The sequence below is a fragment of the Chiroxiphia lanceolata genome, chromosome 2 (genome assembly GCF_009829145.1).
Source record: "Chiroxiphia lanceolata isolate bChiLan1 chromosome 2, bChiLan1.pri, whole genome shotgun sequence".
Taxonomy (NCBI): Eukaryota; Metazoa; Chordata; class Aves; order Passeriformes; family Pipridae; genus Chiroxiphia; species Chiroxiphia lanceolata.
This window is the reverse complement of record NC_045638.1, coordinates 88,075,511-88,101,372: the sequence shown is the minus strand read 5'-3', so window position 1 is coordinate 88,101,372 and position 25,862 is coordinate 88,075,511. Positions and strand designations below refer to the sequence as shown.

The 25,862-nt window shown below is 39.3% G+C and overlaps 1 protein-coding gene and 1 long non-coding RNA gene across 9 annotated transcripts in view; one reads left to right on the top strand and one right to left on the bottom strand.

Annotated features, from left to right (window-relative positions):
- TENM4 (teneurin transmembrane protein 4) overlaps positions 1-25,862 on the bottom strand; it is a 601,078-nt gene that overhangs the window by 518,506 nt on the left and 56,710 nt on the right. The window lies entirely within an intron of this gene.
- On the top strand, positions 11,373-11,923 carry LOC116782439. Its single transcript, XR_004355240.1, has 2 exons — positions 11,373-11,751; positions 11,836-11,923. It is a non-coding gene; the product is annotated as an uncharacterized LOC116782439 (long non-coding RNA).

Sequence of the window (25,862 nt, the reverse complement as noted above, 5' to 3'; positions counted from 1 at the left end):
TTTGAATATGAGTATAGAAGGTGCTGGCATTCGTAGAGTTCTACTGCAAAGAGCCATGGGGCAGAGATATGCCCTGGGAGACAGGAGACCAGAGCACCAAACTACCCTTCTTCTTGTCAGAAGTACTCACCAACCCCATAAACTACCTTTTCTTTTAGAATAAACCATGGGAGATTAGTTCAGATAGAACTACCTAAAATTAAATAAACTGGGTCAAACCTTTGAAAAGCTATGTTGCTCCTGTATTCCACCTGACGGTGTTTGCCTTACATATGAAATGTAACTTCTGAGTTAAATCTAACCAGCATCCAGAGGAAGCCTAGCAATCCAAGATATAAATTTATAGAATCATTTAGGTTGGAAAAGAATTCCAAGATCATTGAGTACAAAATATCTTTCAAATTATAAAATGGGGGAAATGTTTTTAAGTTAAACACTTTCGGACATGTAGAACGTGTGAGCACATTCCTTTAGAAATTAACATGACATGGAATCAAGCAATGATCGAATGAATGAAATCAAAGAGCCTTTCCTTTGTTGCATTCCTTGAAAAGTAATTTATGAACCAGAAAGTAAATGCACAAAGAATCTTAAATCACAACCAATCACACCAGGAAAACTTTGACACTCACTTCACACTACTAAATGGTTTAAAGACAGAACAACTGCAACAGGAGATCAAGTCCAACTTTACCAGAACAAATTCTGCTTTGAATTGTGTTGGTGCAGTGCCACAGAAGTCAATGACCTTAGCAGCTAATGAAAGAAGTCCACTAAATTTGTCCCAGTCAGCTTGACTGCAGAGCCCCTTTGCACATTCTATGAGCAGACTCTTGTTCTCTCTTAGGATAAGTAAAAGATTTTCAGTTAAAATATAAGCTAATGAATGTGAGAAACACCTTTTTACAGTAAATCCTCCGGTAAATAATAAGGACAGTACACTGGAAACTACAGACCAGATTTACATGAAGAACTTGATGAGCTTGACTCAAAGTCCTTTCACTATGAGATCTCTTTGTAAAAAAGCAGATTTACTACAAAGGTGTAGGAGTCCGGCAAGCATTTTAGAGCATTTTTAGTGCACCATGCAGTGAGCCCTAGTTATTGTTTGTGTGACTGCAGAGCAATCATGGAGCAGATCCTCATCCTTTGCCTCCTTTCCTTCCAGATCACATCTGATTCCAGCCTTGCCTAAGGCAGTGGGCTAAAGAAATTCCTCAGAGATGCTCACACCCAAAATTTATGGCATGGCATGATCCTGTCATTTCTCAAATGTCCTCTCACATTTGAGAAATGCCTGCACAAATGAGTTTATTTATTCTTTAAGAAACAGATTCAGTTGACAAGGGGAAGGAGGGAGGCAGCGAAAATAACAAGAAAATAATAACTATCATTATCTATAAATATTAAAGCAGATTAACAGATTATGAGATAAAAAAGTAAATTAATCTTTCATAGTTTTAGGTTCTAATAGCATTAAGGTTCTATTTCCTGTCAACTAATTTTAAGTTAATTGCCATTAATTTTTCATAGCTAAGTAGCGAAAGAAATGAGATTCCTGTATTATTTGCCATACACTCTAGTTGTGAAGGGAGTGTAATGTAAAAAAAATGTGGTGAAAAAGTCTCATCACAAGATAATTGAAATTATGGCTAGAAAAGGCTTACTAATCCATACCCTTGCCACTGCAATTTCCTCTCTTCTATGGAGCATCCGATGAAGTATCCTACTCAAGAAGGTTTAAAAGTGATTCAGTGATTTAGAATTTTCTGTTGTTAATTGACTAAATTATGTTTTTTAGTGAAACCTCTCAGCAAGTAATCTGTAAGTACTGTATACTGTAAATTTCTACACAATTAGAAATATATTATACATTAGAAAAGCATTTGAGCTCAGTGCAAGGCACAGAGATGATGATTTCTTTTCAATGCAAATAGTTCACTGCTTCCTTCCAATTTTTAACATTGAAGCTGTTTTGTTCAGTAAACACTGAGAAGCTCGTTCACAACCACCTTCTTGTTATATCCAATTTAGGCATGTTGAATACTTTTCTTACTGTGTTTTCCATACAAGAAAGCAGTCTAAATCAGCCTTTTCTACCTTTATCTTGATGTCTCAAGAAGTCATTAAATCCCAGAATGCTTTGGGTTGGAAGGGACCACAAGGATCATCTGGTTCCAACCCTCCTATCATGGGCTGGGCACATTCCACTAGACAGGTTGCTCAATGCCCCATTCAACCTGGCCTGCATTACGAGTTCCGGTATTCACAAAGTGTTTTGTGTATTAAAACTCTTTTTTTTTTTTTTGAAAGACTGTATCACCACTGCATTAACAAAAATATAACAGGGTAGAAGTAAAAAAGCCTGTGCAATGAAAGGGTAAATATTAATTTATTCTGCTGAATATAGATAAGCATATACATGTTGCCCATCAGGTAAAAGCCTGTAGTCAATTCCAAACACTCTATGTTGAACCACCAATAGAAGGTGGCAGAAAATCATGAGGTGATAATGTTAATTCCCCAGAAAATTTCAGAAAAATAACTTCGCGCAAGGTCATCATTATATATGTAATACAACCAGCAATAAACCAATGACACTCAAGGGATGCCTCAGGTCATCAGATGCATGAAATGCACAATCTGAAAACACAGGTTATTGTATTTCATTTAATTTAATTTTAATTTAAAAAGGTATTTGTACAAATGCCAGAACAAATTAAGTTCTGATTAACTTTTGCTGCTGACATCCCCTTTTATTAACATAAATGTCTTCCACTGTATACTTGAGAAAATTCTTTAAGTCACACTGCAGCAGGAACTTCTTCCTGCTTTGCAGATCAAATTTTCTTTTGTTTAACATAATCCCATCATGCCTGTCTTTATCACCTTGGGATAACAGAAAAAATCTTTTTCCTTTATCCTCTGAGAGTAGGACTTTCTGTTTCCTACCAAGTCAGGTTGTTCAGCCCTTTAATGATTTTTGCTGCTGTTCTCAGAATTCCCTTCAATTTGTCAACATCCATCACTATATTCAAGGTGCAATCTCATCACTGCTGTATAGCAAGAAACTCACCTCCCTATGGACAAAGGAATGATGACTCTGCACATACAGACTGAAATCACAACATCCCTTTTTGTCATCCTCTAGCATTCCAGCATGCATATATCATTTGCTGTCTGCTAAACCCCCAAGGTCTCCTTTGACATTTCTGTTTTCCAGGTATCTTTGTCTGACTTAATAACTGATTATTTCCCTCTAAGATTTATTAACCTATATTTTTCTAGGTCAAATCTCATCCTGTTACTTGAACCACATATTTATGACATGTCCCATTCTCCTTGCACTATTTTCTGGTAATTAAATATAGTTTGTTATTTTGAGGCAAAAGTTGAAAGATCCTTATTAAGATTTGGATAAGATTTGATCAGAGTATTTCAGTCATTTTATCCTTTTATGTCTGTCTTGCCTTGATTCTACTGTGTGCTACACTCTTGGTCACGGCTGGAACACTAATTTTTTTATCATTGTGATTGACTCTGCAGGTGCCAAAAGGCAGCCCTGTAGCTCTCTCTTATCACAGAATCATAGAATCAGATGGGTTGGAAGGGACTTCTGAGATCATCAAGTCCAACCCTTGATCCACTACCGTCATGGTTACTTAGACTATGGCACTAAGTGCCACATCCAGTCTCATCTTAAAAACCTCCAGGGACGGAGAATCCACCACTTCCCTGGGCAGCCCATTCCAATGTCTGATTACCCTCTCTCTAAAGAATTTCTTCCTAATATCCAACCTAAACCTCTCCTGGCACAGTTTAAGACCATCCCCTCTTGTCTTGCTGATAGCTGCCCAGGAGAAGAGACCAACCCCCACCTGGCTACAACCTCCTTTCAGGTAGTTGTAGAGAGTGATGAGGTCTCCCCCCTGAGTCTCCCCTTCTCCAGGCTAAACAACTGCAGCTCCCTCAGTCTCTCCTCACAGGACTTGTGCTCAAGTCCCTTCACCAGCCTTGTTGCTCTTCTCTGGACCTGCTTCAGCACCTCAATATCCTTCCTGAACCGAGGGGCCCAGAACTGGACCAGGTGTGGCCTCAACGGTGCTGAGTACAGGGGAAGAATCACTGCCCTGGACCTGTTGTCCAGACTGTTCCTGATCCAGCCCAGGATCCATTGGCCTTCTTGGCCACCTGGGCACACTGCTGGCTCATGTTCAGCTTCCTGTCAGTCCAAACTCCCAGGTCCCTTTCTGCCTGGCTGCTCTCCAGCCACTCTGTGCCCAGCCTGTAGCGCTGCATGGGATTGTTGTTGCCAAAGTGGAGGACCCGGCACTTGGCCTTGCCAAACCTCATCTCATTGGAATCAGCCCAACTCTCCAGTCTGTCCAGGTCCCTCTGCAGAGCCCTCCTGCCTTCCAGCCGATCGACACTCCTCCCCAACTCAGTGTCATCTGCAAATTTGCTGATATCCTTATCCTTGTATGTTGTCCAGTAAGAAAAATGCAACCCTTTTGGTATCTACAGTATAGACAGTTCATTCACTCCTGAAACAGCATAAACTCTTCTACAGTCAAAGGAATTTAAAAATGGACATGTTCAGGTTACAGTCTGGAAATGTTTGTTTCATTTCAATGGACATGGGGAGAGTTCAGTAGACCTGGCTGTAGATATGTAAACAGCTGCAGACAACTGCAGACATCTTCTTTGACTGGTTTCATGATTTACTCTCATTTTTTCTAACTACTAAAATGTTGTTGTGGGTTGATCTTGGTTGGATTCTAGGCACATACTAAAGTCACTCTGAGCTGGGAAACAAACTCAACGTGGGGTTAATACTAAAATTTATTACTAACAGGATAAGATCTAAAAAGCGAGAAATAAAACAGTCTTAAACACACTTTCCACCCATCCCTCCTTCCTTCTGTGTTCTCCCTCCCCCTCTGCAGCAGGGCAGGGAGACAAGTCCACCCCCTCGAGCAACAAGTCTTCTAAATCTGCTGTCCTGTAGGTCACTCTTCCATGGGTTACAGGGAGACAGTCTGTTCCACCATGGTCCTCACCACGGGTTACAGGGAGGGGCATAACTCTGAGTCCTTCCCCTGTTCCGTGGGGTCCCTCTCACAAGTAACAGTCCTTCACAGACCTCTCCAACATGGGTCCATCCCTCAAGCAGTAGTTCGTCCATATCTACTGTCCCGAGAGTCATTTCTCCATCCTTCATAGGATGCAGTCCTTCATAGGGTGAGCCGTACTGATGTAGATCCCCCACAGGGCCGTAAGTCCTACTCGGGAATAATGTGCTCTGGTGTGGATTTTCCTCTCCACGGGCCACAAGTCTCTTGAAGGACTCCGCTCCATCCTGGGCCTTCCACAGGGGGTAATGGCCTTCTTCCATGCATCCATCTGCTCCAGCATGGGCTTGGCTGCACTGCAGTGGGCCGCTCCAGCCCTGGCCCAGCTCAACTCGGCTGGGGGGGGGGAAGGGAGGGCAGTGCCTGCCGTCAGGGGCCACTCTGTCGTTCTGGCCTAGCCCCGTCAGGGGCCACTCTGTCGTCCTGGCCTAGCCCGCGGGGCAGCCCCACCCTCGCAGTTCACCTTGGGGGCTTTGGTGCTGTTGATGCTGTTCGGCTCCTCGGGCAGGACAGGCTCCAGTACGGGCTGCTCGTGGGGTGGGCCCAGGGGCTGCGGGGCCACTCTCCACAGGGCCGCATGCCCCGGATCTGGCCCCAGCCCCGGCCCTGGCCTCCTCTTCACAGGGGCCGCCGGTGCCTGCTCTGGGCGAGGTGCCGAGAGGCCTGGGCCGGGCTGCTGCCTTCCCTTCTCCCCCATGGCAGGGGAGGCGGTGAGGCTGCCTGGGAGCTTCAGTAAGCTCTGTCGGGGTTCGAGAGATTCTTCTGTGCAACAGCTTGTTCTTAAATATGTTATCCCAGAGGTATGATTATTGGCTCCCCCTTGGCCAGGAGCAGGAAGTCCCTCCTATAGCTGTCATTGGCTTCACTGGGAGGAGACTTCTAGCAGCTTCTAACTGAAGCCACCCTATGTAACTCTCCATGCTACCAAAAACCCAGCCACCTCAACCCACGACAAATGTAAAAGCATAAGACATTCTTTAGATTTAGTTCACTTTTTTCCACAACATAAATTTTTTCATCTATGTAAATTAGGATCATTTTTGATGATCCATGTTTAACTGTGAGTTTTACCCAGCAGTAAAAAGAGTCTAGGCAGTTAAAGTAGTACACAAGTGCTATATCCTTTATCCAGTTTTTTAGTAACCGATCTAAGGAATTTATACTTTCTTTCATTTTAAGGTCTGCAACAGATGCCTACTGATGTCTTTCATCCTGTGTTAATGTAATCTGAAGTATTCCATTTTCTGCTATTCATTATCAAATTGTATCTCAGTGATATTACAAACACATAAACCTATTCATGATTTCAGTGTATAGTGGTAATATAAAAAAACCAGAAACAAAGCAACACAAAAGAATAAACCACCCCTCTCACATATTTACTACCTTGAAAACTTCTGTAGGACGTATTTCTCTCAATGGTGTACAAAAGAGTCTCCAAGCGTTTCTTGCATCACTTCATTATGAAAAGATCAGATAGTTTACCACAACTATAACTGCAGCAACCCACAGTTCCACAAATTTTCAACTTCATTAATCTATTACAAACTGAAGAACTGAAGGTGAAATTCTGATTATAACCTGGCTTCTCAAGCACTGCTACGATATAGTCCCTGAATCCTATCAGACCTACCAAATACGAAGATACTTGCCCCCATATGATAACGTACATTAAGTTTATTTCAACAAGAGAAATCTCTTTAAGTTTTATTATAGGAATATCTATGAATTTTATTGTTTGTTTAACAACATGGAACATTCCATAAAGATCCGAAACCTTAATTATATTCTTCTGCCTAATCCTCCAGGGAATTAATTGGAATGGCATATTAAACTCGTTTTTTCCCCATTTTTAGACATGGATCTTCTGTTATCCATTACTATTTCCCTTACTTTTTAGAATGAGTCAAATACAACATATAAAGTAACTACAAGCCAGTGCGATCCTCTTTTCTCACTAATCTCAAAGTTTTATATTTACAATATAAGCTGCATATCTTTTTAACACTTGAAATGTTTTTGTAGATGTTCTGGTAATAGCCACAAATAAGTTATTAATATGTGGTGCTAAAATGACTATGCAGTAGCAATTCAGTGGGTTTATTCCCTCCACGTCCACCATGTTGCTATTGATTTCAATGATAATCTTTATTGTATAGCTGTCTTTGCAGTTTCAACATGGATGCAAACGAAACTCCATTCCTGTGCATACCTCCTCTAAGTAACTGTTTATTATCCTCCAAATCACTGCACCAGTCTGCAGTGCAGGAGGTTGAATATCTATCAATGAGTGCATCATTTCAAGAGGAAGTATTTACCCAGCGATAATCAGGGGAAAATTATTCTTTTAAAGCATCTCTCATTCAGAAAGGTTGGAAGTATCCTGTTTGACTATGAGACATCTTGTAATGTTTGAAAAAAATCCCTGATATAAACCATTGTATGAGTCTATGCTAGACTGACCTTCAAAATGAAAGGTACACAACCAAGTGAAAGCAGTGATGTCCATTTTGTGTATTTAATTATAACTGCAAAGCAACTTGAATGACAGAGAACAGCATCCAAATGCAGGTCAGCATATCTCCTCGAATTAATTAACAGTAGAATTACTGATAGTATCTTAGGAACAATGATTTTATTAATGGAAGTGATCACTTTGTAGTAAACTATCTTAATAGTTCAAAATATTCTGTGTGAGAGCAAATCTCAGAAATTGTCTGCTTTTGGGTGGCGTGGGCAGTTATAGAATCACAGGATCATTAAGGTTGGAAAAGACTTTTAAGATCATCAAGTCCAAGCATCAACTCAGCACCACTGCCATGTTCACCATAAAACCATGTCCCAAGTGCCACAGCCACGTGTTTTTTGAACACTTCCAGGGAAGGTGACTCCACAGAATGTAGATATTCTGTGAAGTGTTTTTTCCTAATATCTAATCTAAACCTCGCCTGGCACAGCTTGAGGTCATCTCCTCTTGTTCTGTCACTTGTTGACTGGGAGAAGAGACTGACACTCACCTCACTATAATCTCCTCTACCTAGTTGTAGAGAGTGATAAGATTCCCCCTGAGCCTCCTTTTCTCCAGGCTAAACACCCCCAGCTACCTCAGGCTTTCTTCATCAGACTTGTGTTCCATCTCCTTCCCTAGCTCTGTTGCCCTTCTCTGGACACACTCCAGGATCTCAATGCCTTTCTTATTGTGAGGAGCACAAAACTGGACACAGGGTTTGAGGTGAAGCCTCAGAGGTGAAGCACAGAGGATCTGAGGTGAAGCACAGAGGGACAATCACTGCCTGGTCCTGCTGGCCACACTATTGCTGATCCAAGCCAGGATGACATTGGCCTTCTTGGCTACCTGGGCACACTGCTGGCTTGTATTCAGACCGGTCAGTCTGCCTTATGAAAATTTTATTAAAGTGACAAGTTTTTCCAAAGTTTGGCTTTTTCTCAAGGATCTAACTTCACTGGAGACTAGAATAAAGGCTGAGATGTCCCCCAGGACTAATAACCAGGCTGGATCCATGGAAAGAATATGCATAAGCGAGTGTGTGTGGTCTTGTGTGATGGAAACTCCCATCACCAGCATGGTATGTGAGATATCAGGAACAGACTCCTCAGGGAAGTGGTGGAGTCACCGTCCCTGGAAGCATTCAAAAACTGAGTAGATGTGACACTTTTCAAAACAGTTTAATGGGCACAGTGGTATTTGGTCAAAGGTTGAACTCCATGATGTTGGATATATTTTCCAACCTTAAAGATTCTATGATTCTATATCATCCCACAGAAAAACACAATATGAACTAAATTTCTGATAGAAGAAGCTGACAGTTTTCAAATGAATGTTTCAGAATAAAACATAAAAGATGTAAATGTTTTAGTGCTTTTAAAATTAGAATAATTAAACTAACTAGTGTACTTAATGTATTTTCCCGTTCCTGGAAGTGTTCAAGGCCAGGTTGCACACAGCTGGATAGCAGGCGTCCCTGCCCAGGGTAGGGGAGTTGGAATAAGATGATCTTTAAGGTCCCTTTCACCCCAAACCATTCTGCAATTCTATGATTCTACTTGCACTCTTTTATTAGACAGCAGGATGTGCTCAGTATTTGTAGATTCTGGTTAAAAAATGCACATATCTGTAGACAATATTATTCTTTTAAGTACAAACTCTAAATATAGTTGTTCTTGAATAGTCAAGATTAGAGAAAATTCTTGAAGACTAAAGATTAGAGGCCTGCAGCAATCTTTATGAGTGGTTCTAGGAAGCTTTGAAACCACCCTTAATTTGGATTAATTTGGATCTTAACTAGCATGGCTTCTCCATATGCTAGCAAGAAAATTCCTCTTCCAAACAATGGTGTCTCAGCTTTTAGATAAGTTGACAGAAAATTATCTATTTTCCTAAGAGAAGGTGACAAAGCATAGGTGGTTCTGGGTGGAGCACAGCATCTGGTGAGAACATAAAAGTATGGGACAATAAATAAAGAATACCATATCTTATTCAAGGTGGAAATGAAAGTGTAAGGACAGTTTTTTGCTTCTTTTTTGAATGCTTCCACCTTGCAGGCTAAAAATAGTTTTGGATCAAATCTACATTTTATTTTCCAAATGTATTTTATAAAAATGAGTAATTTTTCAATATTTATTACAACTTCTCTATGGTTTTTTTTCCACGTGAACCAAAAAGGAACTAAAAAAAGAAGAAATAATTAACCCAGCAACACAGACTTTTGCAGCTAACTGAAAAAAAAATTGGGATACCAAACAATAAACCAGTAATATCAATAATTATTTTAACAGACATGATGAAGCAGGCTTGCAAGTCTGTTGCCATTTCAAACCCACAAAATGTGGGGTGCCAGTAGTGCTAACTGAGAGGAAATAAATATGCATACAATTTCTCAGCACTGAATGGTAACTGGTATTTATTACATTTAAGCTCATTTTATCTGACTTTTCATTTAATTGTACTTTGCTTCTCATAGAGTGCATTATATTAAATATTTACTGTCTTGGTTAGGATGTCAAGGCACACTTTACTGTCTTATTAGATTACTGAACAGTAGTTCATGTAGGAATTATTTAGGGTTGCTGAAGGTGGAGTATTAAATATGATGGGGTGAAATTAGAAAAGGAAAAATATAGAAAGTTAAACTAGTCATATCCAGAAAACTTTAAACCATTTCTCAGGGAAGAATAGATATTTACTTTCTTCAGAATTTTTTCAAATAGACTAAATGGACTGACAACAGCTGTTCAGTAATAAATGGTCCTGCACAGAAAGAAAAGATCACGGTCTTTTTTGATAGCAAAGTGATCTCCTGCCATAAGCAGTGGCCTGGGAGTCAGAAGACATTTTCCCAGCTCTGCCACTGACTTCCTTTGTAACCTTAGTTGGCTCGCCGTAGCAATTTCACTTTCTCTTGAGTCTCTTTCAGAGTCTTAAATGTCTTAAAGTAAGGTCTAACTCCGAATGGGGCTTGTCATTCCTTCAAGGTAATGTTATTGTCACATGATACAATGCAAATAATAAAGAAATGGTGTATTTTCTAATAATACTCACATGCTTTATCTTATACCACCTTCTATTACATTTTTTCTCCCATTTTATTTTGTCAGGATCTAAAAGAATCCAACCACTTACTTGGAAACTTGCACCCCTGGAAAACTCTTGATGTTAAAAGAGCTTTACAATCTACAGGTGAAATGATCACAGCTCTCAGAAACTCATCCCTCAACCTTTTTACTCTGGTCCTTTGTGACCTACCAGCATCCAGCATCTGAAGAGGTCCTTCACTTAAGACCTCTTTTTCACAACAGGAATAGACATAACTTTCTCAGAGATGGATGTTCCAGCTCTGTTAATCACTAGGCTGCTTCTATATTTGAGCATTGAGAACCATCTCTAGAAAATGTTTTTCTTTCTCTATTAATCTTGCAATCTATTGCAAGATTTCTCTATTAATTTTTCTCTATTTCTCTATTAGTTTCTCTATTAATATTGCAATCTATTAATGATGCAAGATGTCCAGATGACTCCTGTAGGAATGACTGTCTTGGGTTGGACCAATGACTCATCAACTCAAGTGACCAACATGGACTTCTAGGAAAACAGTGCAAGAACAAGCAAGCATATTGAGAGCTATGTCTGCTGAATATTCTCCCAGACCCCCATATGTTGTGACTCAGGGACCTCTTCAGTCAGAGGAAGATTCTGTGATTAATAGTTTTCAAAGGATGTTTCTCCATGAAGTTGTTTGAAACATCCACAACCAGCTAGATAATGAATCTGTAGATGGCTAAAGTTAGAAAGAAGCAGCTCGGTCTCTAAACCCTGTACTTTATTGCTGTTCTGCAGCAATTTTTTATTTTTACTCCTGATGGCATTGTATTGTCCCCTTTCCTTCTGCAGGAAAAGAAAGTCATGATGTCACAGTAACTGTCAGCCTGAACGCTATTCAGAAGGTGGGGTATATCCCTGCAGCAGGCTAAATCAAGGGGTCAGATTACTTGCAAGGAAAGCAGTGTAAGTGAAGATCATATCCCAGAGAAGCTGTGGATGCCTCATGTGTGGAAGTGCTCAAGGCCAGGTTGGATGGGCTTTGAACAACCTGGTCTAGTGGTATGTGTCCCTTCCCATGGCAGGGGGATTGGAACCAGATGATCTTTAAGGGCCCTTCCAACCTATAGTATTCTATGATTCTAGGAAGATTAAAGGCTGGAGGAGGAATTGAGGGATAAGAGGAATGAAAACAAGATGCAGTTCCTTTCTACTCAACAAATAACCATACTCTAGATGTGGCTTGGAGCCAGGACTTTGTTTCAAGTGCACCTCTGAACTTGGCCCGCCACACTTCCCAGGAGGTTAATTGCATTAAACTACTCCTAATATTTTATTGAAAATTGATAGCTTGTTCTGCTGATCTGTAAACTCCCACTGCTTGCAGTAGCTGTCTTTTAAGTCATGGACTGGAGCCTTTCCCAATTTTCAACTTCTAAAATCTACCCAGTTGTCATATAACTACTGTTTTCTCTCACACCTGCTTATAACAGGCCTGTTTTATGCTTTTTTATTTTGCTGCTGTGGATTTATTTTGATTTCAATGGATCACTGTCATAGAATAATATCTTCAAAACATCAACCACAATCCCATTTATCATCACAAAACTTCTTGGAAAACAGCAGTACACCTCTCCTGTCCTTCTGTGAAATATTGGATCAATTCTCACTGTGTTGTCTCCCAAATTCAAATTTCCAAATTTCCTGTGATCATAGAAAAAAAACAATAGGAAGGCCTTGATGGAGAATGAGAGAAGGATTGGATCTTTAGCCACAAGAGGAATCAAAATGTCATGATGAAGATTATAAATGTCATCTTCCTACATACATTTCCTATGGTTATTCTGGGAGAAGAGAGAGCGAATGGGATTTTCTTCAAGAAGCTTCTTTTTCCTTTTTTTTATTTCACCTCGAGTTCAAAATAAATCAGTAGAAGATGAGGTCTCCACTGTACATTCTTTACTAAGATGCTTCTCAGATAGTTTTCTCATTTGTTAACAGAATCATAGAACCATTAAGGTTGGAAAAGACCTCCAAGATCAGCGAGTCCAACCTTTGACCAAATACCACCATACTAACTAAATCACATGGTGAAGGTTGAAATTGATCTCGTGATCTTGTTGCACAGATTTAGGCCAAATACCTGCTTGATGGAATGGATTCTGAGTAGGGCATGGCAAGGGTCTTAGTGCTGAAGACCAAGAATATCTGTCGCCAAATACTCCTGGAGCAAGCTGGTGACAAGACCGAGGATAAGGTGCCCTGTGGGGACTAAAAGTAATACATGGGAGTAGTGAGGAGGAAAAAAAGTGAGATGCCAAAGGCAAAAAAAAAAAAAAAGCAATACTTTTAAACTGCCAAAATGCCCAATCAGCTGTAGTTCACAGCTCTGTCAGATACTTTAAATCCACTTCCCACTGTCAAAGCTGAAGTGGAATCTGCTCAGTGCTCAGAATTACTTTTCATTAAAGAAAGTGGCTGCTAGGAATACAAGTTGCAAGCAGGTTTTGGAGGAGAAGATGAAGAAGAAGGGAGAGGATCAAGGAAATCTCAGATTGAGAGACAGAGAGGACTAGAAAAAAAACAGGCTTGATTTTCCTCTCACTTAAAGCAGTTTTACTTGTTAAAACTCACCTGATTTCAGAAGAGCTGCCCCATATTTTCAGCAGTGTGAGAACACGAGACCAAGTGTATTCCCGGGGAATATATTTTAAATTATATGCCATCCATGTATTCTTTTATCTGGTTTTTTTGTTAGCCATTTTTATAGGAAAAAATACAATGAGTAAATACATTGCTTTATAAAAAATTATAAAAAGAAATAAAACACACAACATGTTTCCTCAAAGTTCACATTCACAAATGACTGATATAATAAAAAAGCTTCTGAATTTGGATTAATGTTTTATACAGGTGATGACATATGACAACAGTATGTTTATTAATATGTCCTCTCTAAAATCTGTAATTGTCACCATAATGTGGTGACTGTCAAATTTCTCATTTTGCCTTATCTAAGAAGAAATCTCAACGTATTTGCAATAGAGAGGTCCAGGAAGTATCAAAATTTTTGAGTTAAACGTTATGGTCAGATAACCCAGCTGAATCAGTTTTAAGGGTAAAGCTTTTTTCTGATGCTTGCTTATTGAGCAGCCAAGTACCCTGCAATCTTAAAGAAGGTTGTGTTTACATGTGAAAGCATGAAAATGACTATCAGGCAAAAATATATATCAACATTGCATAGCCTGGCCCTTGACAGTTGAGGCTATGGCCAATATATTACACACAGATGTACATTTTGTAATGCTTTCATTTAAAAGGTTTAAGCTGTTTCCAAGGGGACTGCTCCGGCTCCCAGACAAACGGCCGCTTGACAGCTCTCCTAGTGCTCAAAGCTCTCATGCAATTTTGTTCAATACACAAAGTGCCAGACTGAAGGAAATTGCTGTTCCTCATCTGATGTTAAGTGATTGGCTTTCTATCTTCATTAAATGTGTGCTACTCGATGCCTCAAAGACATTTTACTTTGTCCTGGAACGTGAACTTTAGCAGCTCTGTGAAATACCCAGAAGGGCTCTGTGGAAATAAGAAGGAAAATCCTAACTCCTGCCTGCCCATGCCCTTACCCCTGTTAAATCGATTAGAGATTGGATAGATCAGATGTTGTCTCACTAGATGTACTGAGTTAGTCTTAAAAGTTAGTTTCAGAATTCAAATGAGATTCTATTCCCAAAGACCCCAATCTCATCTGCAAGGGTGAATTAGGAATGGAGAAAAATGAAAGAGTGGAAAAGAAAGAGAGATTTTGTCTGTGAGGACGGGATTTATATGTGATTGATTACAAAATTAAGGCAGTAATTGGGAAACATTGGTGGTGTTTGTGACTGTAGACTTCTCAGGCTCACTAAAGTACCAGGTGCCTTCCCTCTTCACTATTTCCAATGAGAACCCTGATACATAGATTCACGAAAAATGGGGTTCAGCCAAAATATCTGAAATCACACACTGATCGCATGGTGGGATGTGAGGCATCTTTCTGGATTTGTCTTTATCAGACACAACAAAGAAAGGGAGATTTGTCTCTCAACAACCATTAATGAAATGAGCATCCATTTCTTTTTCCCACTCCTGTTTTGGTAATAATGAAGAGCTGCTGCACCTCTCAAAGCTTGAAAACACAACTGTGCTGTTGAAAGTCACTGTAATGAGGCGTCTGAGAGTCAGAGGACGTCTAAACAACATGAAAGTGAATCCTAACTAGAAGAAATCACATGAACTTCTCACATTTGTGCAGCTGTTTTGTTCCACTGCTATTTAGAGCTTTACTGGTCTGTGGCCGCATTGAGTCTGATACAAAGCCACTATTTATTTATGAAGAAAGGTGACTATTTACTCTGATGACAACTCAGTACACTAGAGGCAAACTGAAAATGGCAAGAGCATTATGCCTTGTGGACAATATAATGACCCTTGAAAGACTGGATATATGGTGGCATTATGGGTTTTCATCTACTCCTTCTTTTACTCCCTGAACAGCAAATACCTGTGTATAAAAGGGATATAACAATGAAAGCACCATTACTGGGAAAACTGGTACTTTGGCAGAATGAGGAATAGCCTGTTCTAGTCAAGCATAAAGGGATGAATTTGCATTGAGAAATCCCAGGAACAGAGTAGTGCCAGCAGCCTATTGGAAACGACAGAGCAGCCTGCAGGTAGGAAGTCCCCAAATGCTTTATGACCCACCAGAGAAGATATATTTGAAGTGCATGGTTTAGTGGTGGACTCGACAGCGCTGGATTAATGGTTGGATTTCATGACCTTATTGGTCTTTTCCAACCTAAATAATTCTATGATATGTTGGTACTCAAACATTCTCTTTCATCCTCGGAAAATGTTCCAGCATTAGCTGAGTCTACATTAGCTGAGAGGAAAATCACGGTAAATTCACAAGCTGTGGAGCTCTTTCATCCCAGGAATAGTTAACACTCTCCAGAGACCTTCTGCACATTTAAAGGCCTTTTTTGGTGGTTCTAATTGATTTACCAAAATGAATAAGTCAACACTGAGCCAAAGCTTAACATTGGAGGATTCTGGGGGACAGATCCTCTCACCCTGATTTTGAACACTTAACTGAGCTGCTAAATTAAAAGCATAATCCTTTTGTGGAATGGAAATAACTCACTAATAGATAAAGATGCTTCTGTGCACTGGCTAAAAGGGCAATCTAGAACAACTGAACTTCAAGCATAATTGCCACAGTTATAAGCCAGAAATTAGAACAGAAGAGAATCTGATCCTTCCTCTTGCAAGACAGGATTTCCTCTAAGATAGCAACCACTCTACTTCTGAAACCATCTCTTGGAAATGTTTAGTACTCCCACCTAGTCTACTTCATGCCATAATCATTAAATAAAAAAAAAAACCAGACGCAAAAAATCCTACTTTTTAAAAAATGAAAATACGAGTAAAAGTGAAGTGAATGTTCAGATTAATCATTTCCCAGTTCCACAAAAGCCATATGATCCTGAGGAGCAGATGATAGTGCCAATGACATTGTGTCAACAGGAGCCCAAAATTATTTGTGAAGGAACTACTGACTTATGTCTTTTTATTTGTTTATAATGAAAATTGATAATTCAGGTAACAAATGGACAGTTTTATATTTGAATTTCAGATCTCTATTAAAATAAATATGGAAAAATGGTATTTAGAAATCTCTTGTGTGATAGAGAGTTTTCTGTGTTGGGTGCTGCATAGGGACTGTCTACAAAAGAACCTTCAGGAGACAGAATGATGTTTTTCCAATGCAAGTTGCATGGGAATAGGGATAAACAACCAATCTACTGGAAAACACAATTCCAGCAACAGTTGTTTGCAGTTATGAATGTACAATCCTATCTTTATATTCCACATGTGGATATAAATTGTCAGCCTTGCTCTGCACTTACCCATATGTCATACCTGTGAAATATTTTATTGTATAAACAAAGCCATGTTTCACTTTCTATGGGCCAGTATTTCCATGCAGATCTGACATCAAAAGGGGTGCTGGGTTAGACTGTTATTATGCCGTCTATCAAGAAGCTCAACCAGTGCCTTTCTGCGTGCAGAACTGGGAGACAGTCCCTTCCATGTAAACTTGAGACAAAGAGCAAGGCACATAGTCTTTCTCCCCATTCCCTTCTATTAAATGAGGGAACCAGATGTTTTTTCCACAGGGTGTGAAAGTTTGTAAAGTTTTCAAATGAGTACATGAAATTATTCACGAAGAACATAAATATCAATGGCTTGATTCAACATAGCAATAATCTGTCTTTCTTTAAGACATATACTACTCTACATCATCACGGCATCTGAAAAAGAACCAAACCATATAATATTTCATTAGTAACCAAGAGCAATAGAAAAGTTCTGTGACTTCTTGGTGCTGCTATGGCTTTTCTCTTTTGTAATAATTCTTAGGTTTTAGAAGGGAGAGTTTTCCATTTTTGCTCTTGCTTTGATTTGTGGTTTTGATAGTTGATTGATTTTTCTGTGTAACTGATTTTATTTTGCTGTTATTTGATTTACTGAAGTCACAGTTTTGAGGGATAGAGGGCATATCTGTGTTCTGTGCAAACTTCATGTTATTTTGGAAGGATTTTTTGCAAGTGAGCACTAGGTATTTATAACACCCATGCAACTGTCATTTTCCATCAGTCCAGACTTTGCATTGGTAGATGGAGAAATTGTTACAGTTATCAATAACAGTGCAAAACCAAAGGATGAAGACATTAATGATCAAATAAATTAGATGGAACAGATTGCAGGGCGTTCCACCAGAAACAATGGTGTAAACCAGGTGTAAAATAGGGTTGAATCTAACCTCTTGTTGTTCCCTTGCTCAGTGCTAACCTCTGCTATGAGGTTGGGAAGGTGTGCCCAAGGTGTTGTCCTGTCTGTGCTGATGGAGAGGGGTGATACCTGAGCTCTGCTTATCGCACTCGTGAGGACTGGTCCCAAGGGTGCTGTTCTCACAGAGGCTGCATTAAATTCGACTTCACCTACAGAGGTAATTCAAATACACAAAAACCATTCACAAGCTCTGAGGCCAACTGGCACAGAGCAGTGAGTGTCTAAGCCAGTAACCTGTCTCGGTTTCCAAAACAACACAGATGCATAAAAAGAGACTGGTGGGAAGGATCTTTGTTTTGTTTTTTTTTTTCCTAGTTCCTGATACAGGCTCAATAACTACTTGGGAGAGCATCAGTTGACACAGGCAAACACCATGTCACAGATGCTTTTAACAGTGCAACGGGAGAAATTATTGTATTGTAGTGCCTAGGACTGCTCCCAGACACAGTTTAATTTACTTCTTGGTTATAGTCTTAATATTCTCATCTGTGAGATGAGCTTTAACATCTACTGTAAAGCAAAAAATTTTTCAGTATATGACCAACTATGCCAGTGCAGGATGTCCTGGGAATATTAAAGTAGTTGCCAAACAGCAATGCACAATTTTTTAATTATTTAGAACCATTCTGCCACAGTCACAGATAAAAGACAGAGAGAAATGAGATTAAACCCCCTTCACTACCAGAAAACCAAGAGTGAATTTGGAATCACCAGGTGATTTCTTTCCAGATGTTGTCTCTGATGATGCTGTTGAGTGGGTTTAACTCTTGAGCCAGAGGATACATATGAAAGCTACTGTTCTGTAGCCATGCTTATCTGCATCTTTTTAGTACAAACAGCACAATTCAAGCAGAGGAGGTTAATGATTTCCCACACAATGTAATCTACTTTATAGATCTGTATAAATGTTTTATGGTAACACTTGATTATGTGATGTCCCAAATGATTTATCAAAGAAGCTGATGTAAAAGACCAGCAAGAAATGCTGGGGAATTAACTATCTAATTCTTTCTGGGGAACAAACAAACACTCAGAGCCCTCAGGAAACTGGAAACCCGTCTGGTGCAGAAAACAATGTGTAATTTGTTTGCCTTTGATGACTCTCCTTAGTTGCAGGTAGTAGTGATAAATTCACAAGTTGTGACAAGTAAAAAGAGATCAGGGAAGATGCAGTGCACATTAAAGTTGTTTAATCACCTACAGAATACAGTGTCTTCAAAGAAGGTTTCCCCCACTGTGTTTATTGCTCAAACTTGGGGGAAAAAAGAGGAAAAGCAGGCGGCACAGTGGACTTTGAAATGCTGAAATGGCAAAATATCAGGAACAGAATGGTAAATAAAAAAATGCAGATTAGCTGAAATGCAGATTAGCTAGGAGAAGCATACTGTCCAACTTCCATTTTTCTGATCTCAACAGTGTTTGTCCAGAGAAGGGCATTAAAGCTGGTGAAGGGTCTGGAGCACAAGTCTTATGAGGCTGAGGGAGCTGAGGATACTTAGTCTGGAGAAAAGTAGGCTCAGGAAAGGCTTTATCAATCTCTACAACTACCTGAAAGGAGGTTGTAGCCATGTGGGGTTTAGTCTCCTCTCTAACTAGTGATAGGACAAGGGGAGACAGCCTCAAGTGGTGGTAGGGGAGGTTTGAGTTGGATATTAGGAAAAATTTCTTCATTGCAAGAGTGATTAAGGATTGGAATAAGTTCCCCAGGGAAGTGGTGAAGTCATCCTCCCTGGAAGTGTTCAAAAAAAGAGAAGACATGGCACTTTGCAAAATAGTTTTGTGGGCATGGTGGTATTTGGTAAAATGTTGGACTTGATGATCTCACAGGTCTTTTCCAACCTTGATGATTCTATGATCCCAAAAGACTGGTAATCAGGACTATCCCCCCTACACAGGTTACCAAAACACAACATGCATCTGTAGGTCTTTCTGTGTGATCAACACGTAATGCCAGGCTTGGAACAATAGCTTCAGTAATTGCAGATCAACACTAGCTGTGTCTGTTAGTGAGGAGCTTCCCTAATCTCCTAGGGAACTTTTAAGGAGGAAATAACATGGCGAAGATTGATCAGGATCCTGTGCTTTTCAGCACTCCAGCAATCTGGCGACGATCCCCTGATCTGTTAATTTCCCTCATGCTTGGACAAGACAGACAATCATAGATTCTCTGTGAATTGTAAGCACTTTCATGAAGCATCTGAATGAGAAATGCAGAGGTCTGGGTAACTCTAGAGAGAAATGAAGCTCATATGGTAATGAAAGCTCATTTAACTACTTTCTTATTTTTAACCTTTGGTATCCATGAAAGTGGCTTTTACAGCCCTCCTTTATGTAAAAAAAACCAAAGTAATCTTACTTATTTTCTAAATGATGAGCTATAAGTACCTAGAATAAACAAGAAAACAGTTTACAATTGTTCCAGAGGAAATCTTCTATTCTGACAGTGCATCTGCTGCCTTCAATCTTTTATTAGTCCAAGAGAGAAGAAAGCCATTGCAAGATGAAGATCTATTTCTGACTTAAAAGGTCAAAGGTGACACACATATTGACATGCAGTCACTGGACACAATTCTGGTACAAAAAGTGCTCACTGAACCCAGAGGGTTTTATCTAAATCAGCAAAACTGTATTGAGAAAGTAGCTTTGTAGATTTGGTTATCAGAAAGAGTTAGTCTGGATAAACTAGAGAGTGTCAAAAGTATGACCACTAACCTATGATTGTTCCCACTGTAAAACTGCTGATATGGCAGAGTTTTGATCCAGCACTTTAAAATAATTTTTGAGAATATTTTAGGTCGTATAGGCAAGGGAACATCATGAGAGGGTGTGTGCAAATGTTCAACTCTATCTGAAGGAAAAGAGAGCTTAGAGGAAAATTCTTCAACACTAAAAGTTATACGAAGTAATACCTTTGAGTGCATCCTTTGATTTAATCAACACGGGAGAAAAAACAAAAATCAAATTAGACTTCAAGAGGAAGTGTAGTGCCTTGGTCATTAAAGCCTGAGAGATAAAGAAAGGGACATTCACTGGGATGTGGCCAGAAATTGTAGGACAAGAACAGAACAAAAGTAAAAGATGGTGTAATCAACAATAACTCGCAGAGGTACGCTTTTACATGCCCAGCATTATGGAAATAAATCCCACCTAAGCTGTTACTTGTATGAAGAAAGGAGACAATGTTTGACATCAGCGTTTACTACCTCTTGACTTCAATGAAGTAGTTCATATGGGCAAACAGAGTCCCAGAAGCTGAGGTCTGTAGGAATCACAGAATGGCTTGGGTTAGAAGGGAACTTTAAAGCTCACCTAGTCCAACACCTTCCACTAGACCAGATTGCTCAGAGCCCTGTTCAACCAAGTCTTGAATGTTTCCAGGAATAGGGCAGCCACCACCACCATCCAAAACTTCGCCAATGTTTCTCCATCCTTATTGTAAAAATCTTCCTTAAATATAGTCTGAATCTATGATCTTCTAGTTAAAACCCATTACCCCTTGTCCTATTGCTACAGGGCTTATTAAAAAGTCTGTCCCCATCCTTCTTATAAGCTCCCTTTAAATATTGAAAGGCTGGAATAAGGTCCTCCCAAAGCCTTCTCTTCTACAGGCTGAACAACCCCAACTCTCTCAGCCTTTTTTCACAGAAGAGGTGCTCCAGCCCTCTGATAATTTTTGTGACCCTCCTCTGGACCCATTCCAACAGGTCTATGTCTTCCCTAAATGAATACTAGCACTGCATCATATTTACAGCTGATGCAATATTCCCTTTTTGGCTGTGAACTGCTCTAGTTCTTGAAAAGGTACAAGACATTGAGGATCTGTAAGAGAATTTGAAAACAATTAAAAAGGTGACTAAAAATGTGCCCAATCATTCCTTAATGAGAAAATACTTTATCTGAAGCCACTCAAAGAAAAACACTTAAAAAACTGTTAAACAGCTTGCTGGAAATCACAGCCCCAGTAGTGTGTCTTCAAAACAGAATTCCAAAACCCCCTTTGAATTTATGTGCTTTTGTATTGATGAATGATACTTAATGTTTACAAAAGACAAGAATTTGTGGCTCAAACTTGGAATCAAGCCATACTGGTTCAGTGGAAATTAGTAGTTGCCTGCCAGGAGATAGCTGGTCCACTAAGATGCTTGCAGTGTTTTATTGCCTGGATTAATTAATGTTAATGGTTAAGAGAATGATAATCTATTGGCTTCCAAGAGGGAATCGGGCAGTCTTCCCTGCTCGATGGAGTGTTAGAAGATTTGAAATATTTGAGGCACCAGGGGCTACTAGGAAGATTTAAACAAGTAAATGCTTGAGCTGCCCATTCCTGGAAATTTGTTATTAGGAGGTTTCCTGGAGCTGAAATGGATATTATTGGTTCCTAATGGACTTCTGTTCTTCTTAAATTTCTGAGAATTTAGGGTTCTTACAAAAATCTATGCATTTGATACTGTTTCTTTTTAGTCTTTCACTTTTTATTGCATTATACACAGTCTTGAGGTTTAGTTGTCATTTTCTGTTTTGATCAGTTTTTTACAGAACAAGTCAAGTCCTTGCCTAAAGTATCACTACACAACAACCATTTTCATCCTCCTAATATATTTAAATTTTTTATCAAGATGTTAATCTTTCATTTCAAAACAGCACTGGGTGTATTCTATGAAAGACCAAATCCATTTTGTTTTCCTTTTTCTATGACAGCTAACCCTTCACTTAGACTTCACTTGGAAACAAACTTGCATATCAAAGATGAACTGAGGAAAGGAACTCAAGTATTAACTCAAGTATGTAAAGACTTTGAGCCATAGTTAAAAACAAGCATATTGTGAAAGAGGACTCAAAAACACTGGACTGAGATAATAAAGACTGCCATTCTCTTTTTATGGCTTCTTTATCAATAGATACTTTTTTCTACAGAATACAATTTTCACAATTATTATTTACAGAAATATTGTATGGAGTATTTCTAATACACTATTTAAAAGAGGACTAAAGATACCCTAATAATAAAGAAGTTGTCAGTCTAAGGACTGGAAAACTGGTGAATATATGCCATTGGTATATAAATGTTCCTCAAGAATTTTTTTTTAATGTAAGGCTCCAGAAAATATTCTTTGTTAAGTATATTTAATAATTAAAGCTCTACATTTGCATAAGTCTAATAAGAAAAAGGAAATATTTGCATTTCTCATATTTTCCAAATGGTACTGCTGTTCTTATTATGTGACAACGTAAACTTAGCTGGAAACATAACATTCTTTTAAATATTTCTTAGAGGGAAAGTTTTCTGTTTTTGAGGATTGATCTCCTTCATGACAACAAGTCAACATTGCTCTGCATCTTTAATCTGAGAAGTATGAGACAGGTGTGAAGACTTTCTTGGCATGGAACTGTACACTGGTAAGTTCCCTCTATCTTTAATTTATCTCCTTATAGCAGCTGGCACACTACATTTGTAAACCATTCCTCTAACTTTTTTTGTATGAAAATTTTATACCCCTTCAAGGACACCCACAAGTCATGTATTGACTTGATGGGAGGCTGTCAGCTTCTTGATAGTATTTCCAGTCCCTTCAGTTTTATCCTCAGAGAAACAGTCTTTGTAATCCAAGTGTGGCTACTCAGTATATGTTTTGCCTGGCACTGATTCAGGCACTGCTCTTTTCACTGATGCTAGCTGATATCTGCCTACACTTTCAAAAGCAGGATTTGAAAACATAGTTTAAAAATTACTGTGGCAATCACAGATAAAGACAGAAGAAATTGTGAGATCATTTGTGTGACTGCATGTATGTCACAAGCCATTACATTTAAGCATTAAATCATATTAATTTCAAAAAGTCACTTTGACTAAACTGACTAAACTGACTAAATCCAGATTAATCTTGTATAACACAAGGTACCCAGTGAAATGCCCATCTTTGATCCTTTGTGGACTAGAATCTATGGAAAAAACTAACCGCTTAAGAGGGCAAATTGGACCAGGATACGAGCTGTCCTTTGCAGAACTACTCCTCATGTACACAAGGATGGCCTTAAACTTGTAAAAAATGCCTGGGAATTTAAATGGCCCTGTGGCTACTCACAAGGCAAAAATAAAAGAACATCAGAGAAATTAAGAAATAGAGAACAGAAACAAAAGTATGTGTGTCCAATCCTCACATATAAAATGCAGAATTTTTTATGCCAAAAAGATGTGAAAGCTAGAAATTTTAAGGGAAATGCAACAGTATAGGTAAGCTTTCCCATTAGGAAATACTAAATACACAGAGGTTTTCCAGCTTGCCAGAGGCAGTTGAGAGAGACTGTGATTGAGACACAGTCTGGATGTTTTCATGATCCCTTTCAGTACCAGAGTTCGCAAACAGCAAATGAAGCCAGGTGGCATATTGACCCAAAGGGAAGGGATTTGTGTGCATGTGTATCTTGGGGTTAAACATGAGAGCATTGTTATGCTGCACAGTGTGTAGTTATGCTGCAGAACTCAGAAGTCTGATAAAATGAAAGAAGGAGTGTTTATTGTCTAAGACTTCTGTCCTCCAGAAGTTTTTAAACAAATTTCATCATTTAACTACTGGCTTCTTAAATAGGAAGCCATTTGCTTATTTGAATTGTGCAGGAGGCATAAATGACAAAAAGTGAGAGAAAAAAAATCTTTGACTTGTAGCTTTTTCGGCTCCAGCTACAGACATTGTGTACACACAGAGTAGTAGCTCAGGAGTGATGATGACTGGTATTGGGCAAAGCAACATCTGTCTGAGAAAAAACATCTGGACTGCTGCAGCATTCAGCGAGGAGCAAAATTTATCTTAAAGATTTTCCCCATGGACTGGCAAAAATGCACTTTTTACACAGAATTGTTTTTAACGAATCCAGAAATTTCTCACAGAAATTTTAAGTGTACTATGAAGTGGCTATAACAGATGGTCTTCTGGGGAGTTTTCCATTAACATCCCATCAGTGATATTCAAAACACTTCCAAAAGCCATCTGAGAGCCAGACCACATCTCATATTGGAGATCAATACAGAGAGACCCTCACACTCTCTCAGTTTCCAAGGGTTTGGATTCTATTTCAGATATTCTCTGTTGCACTTGGGTCACATTAAAATGCTAAAGAAAGCTGTGGGACCACCCTCTCAGGTGTTCAAGCAGCAGCCTGTTTGAGCTAGCTCATAAATTCAGAGTAGGGGGTGGCTGGAAAATGCTGCCTTTAGCTGTCAGATCCGAATGTCACAATGAATAGGTATACGTTTAAAAAAATCACAGACTGTTCTAACCTCTACAGCAACTGGACCCAGAAGAAAATATGCTCTCTGTTTTTAAAGAATTATCTGTGTCCCAGAAGTCATATGCTAGAATTGTAGCAGTTGTAACTGATCTCATATAAGCAAATTCTGCCTGATTTGAAAGAATACATTTCCATGGTTAGGAAACACAGCACTTCGTAAATTCAATCAACATGTTTTTAAACATTTAGTGACATTAAAAAGAAAGTGACTGGCTTTAGGGTATATGAAGTATTGCAATCCCATAAAGTTTAAGCACAGGCAGAGAAGAAGAATAATTGCTAAAGCAAACAGCTCAGCAGCTGGCTTAGTTGTGTTTTTCAACTAGTGGTGATGAGCATGATCCTTCCTTGCATCCTTACAGCTGCAAGTAGAGATGGCTTATAACATAAAGAGTAATGGAACTACAAAATTATCAAAATTGGAGAGAGACTGGATGTTAGGAAAAAAATTTCACTGAAAGACTGGTCAAGGCTGCACAGGGAAGTGGTGGAAACACCATCCCTGAAAGTGTTTCAAAAAACATGACGATGTGGTGCTTAGGGATGTGGTTTAGTGGTGGAATTGGCAGTGCTGGTTTAATAGTTGGACTCAATCTTTTCCACACCCCATTGCGCAGGCTTGAAGGCCTTACCCACATTTGCAAGAATGTACCACCTAAGGAGTCTTTCTGCTGTGCCTTTTGCAGCCGGACATGCCTGTCTTGTATTGGCCTTTTTAGCCACCAGCACACTTGTGACAAACGTGGGTAAAACCCTTCCCAAATCTTCGTTCGCGAAGCCCAGCCATGCTATGCAATCTTTTCCAGCACTAATGATTCTATGATCCTGATATGTGCTGCAATATTTTCATCACAGAATTGCACCAGTAAAGAAAGATGCTGGATTGCAGTGAGACATCTCTCTGTAATAATTTTGCAACTCTCTGGAATTTAACTTGGTGATTGAGCAGTTCTCCTGTTTTTGATCATCAGATGATGAGTGCTGCTTGC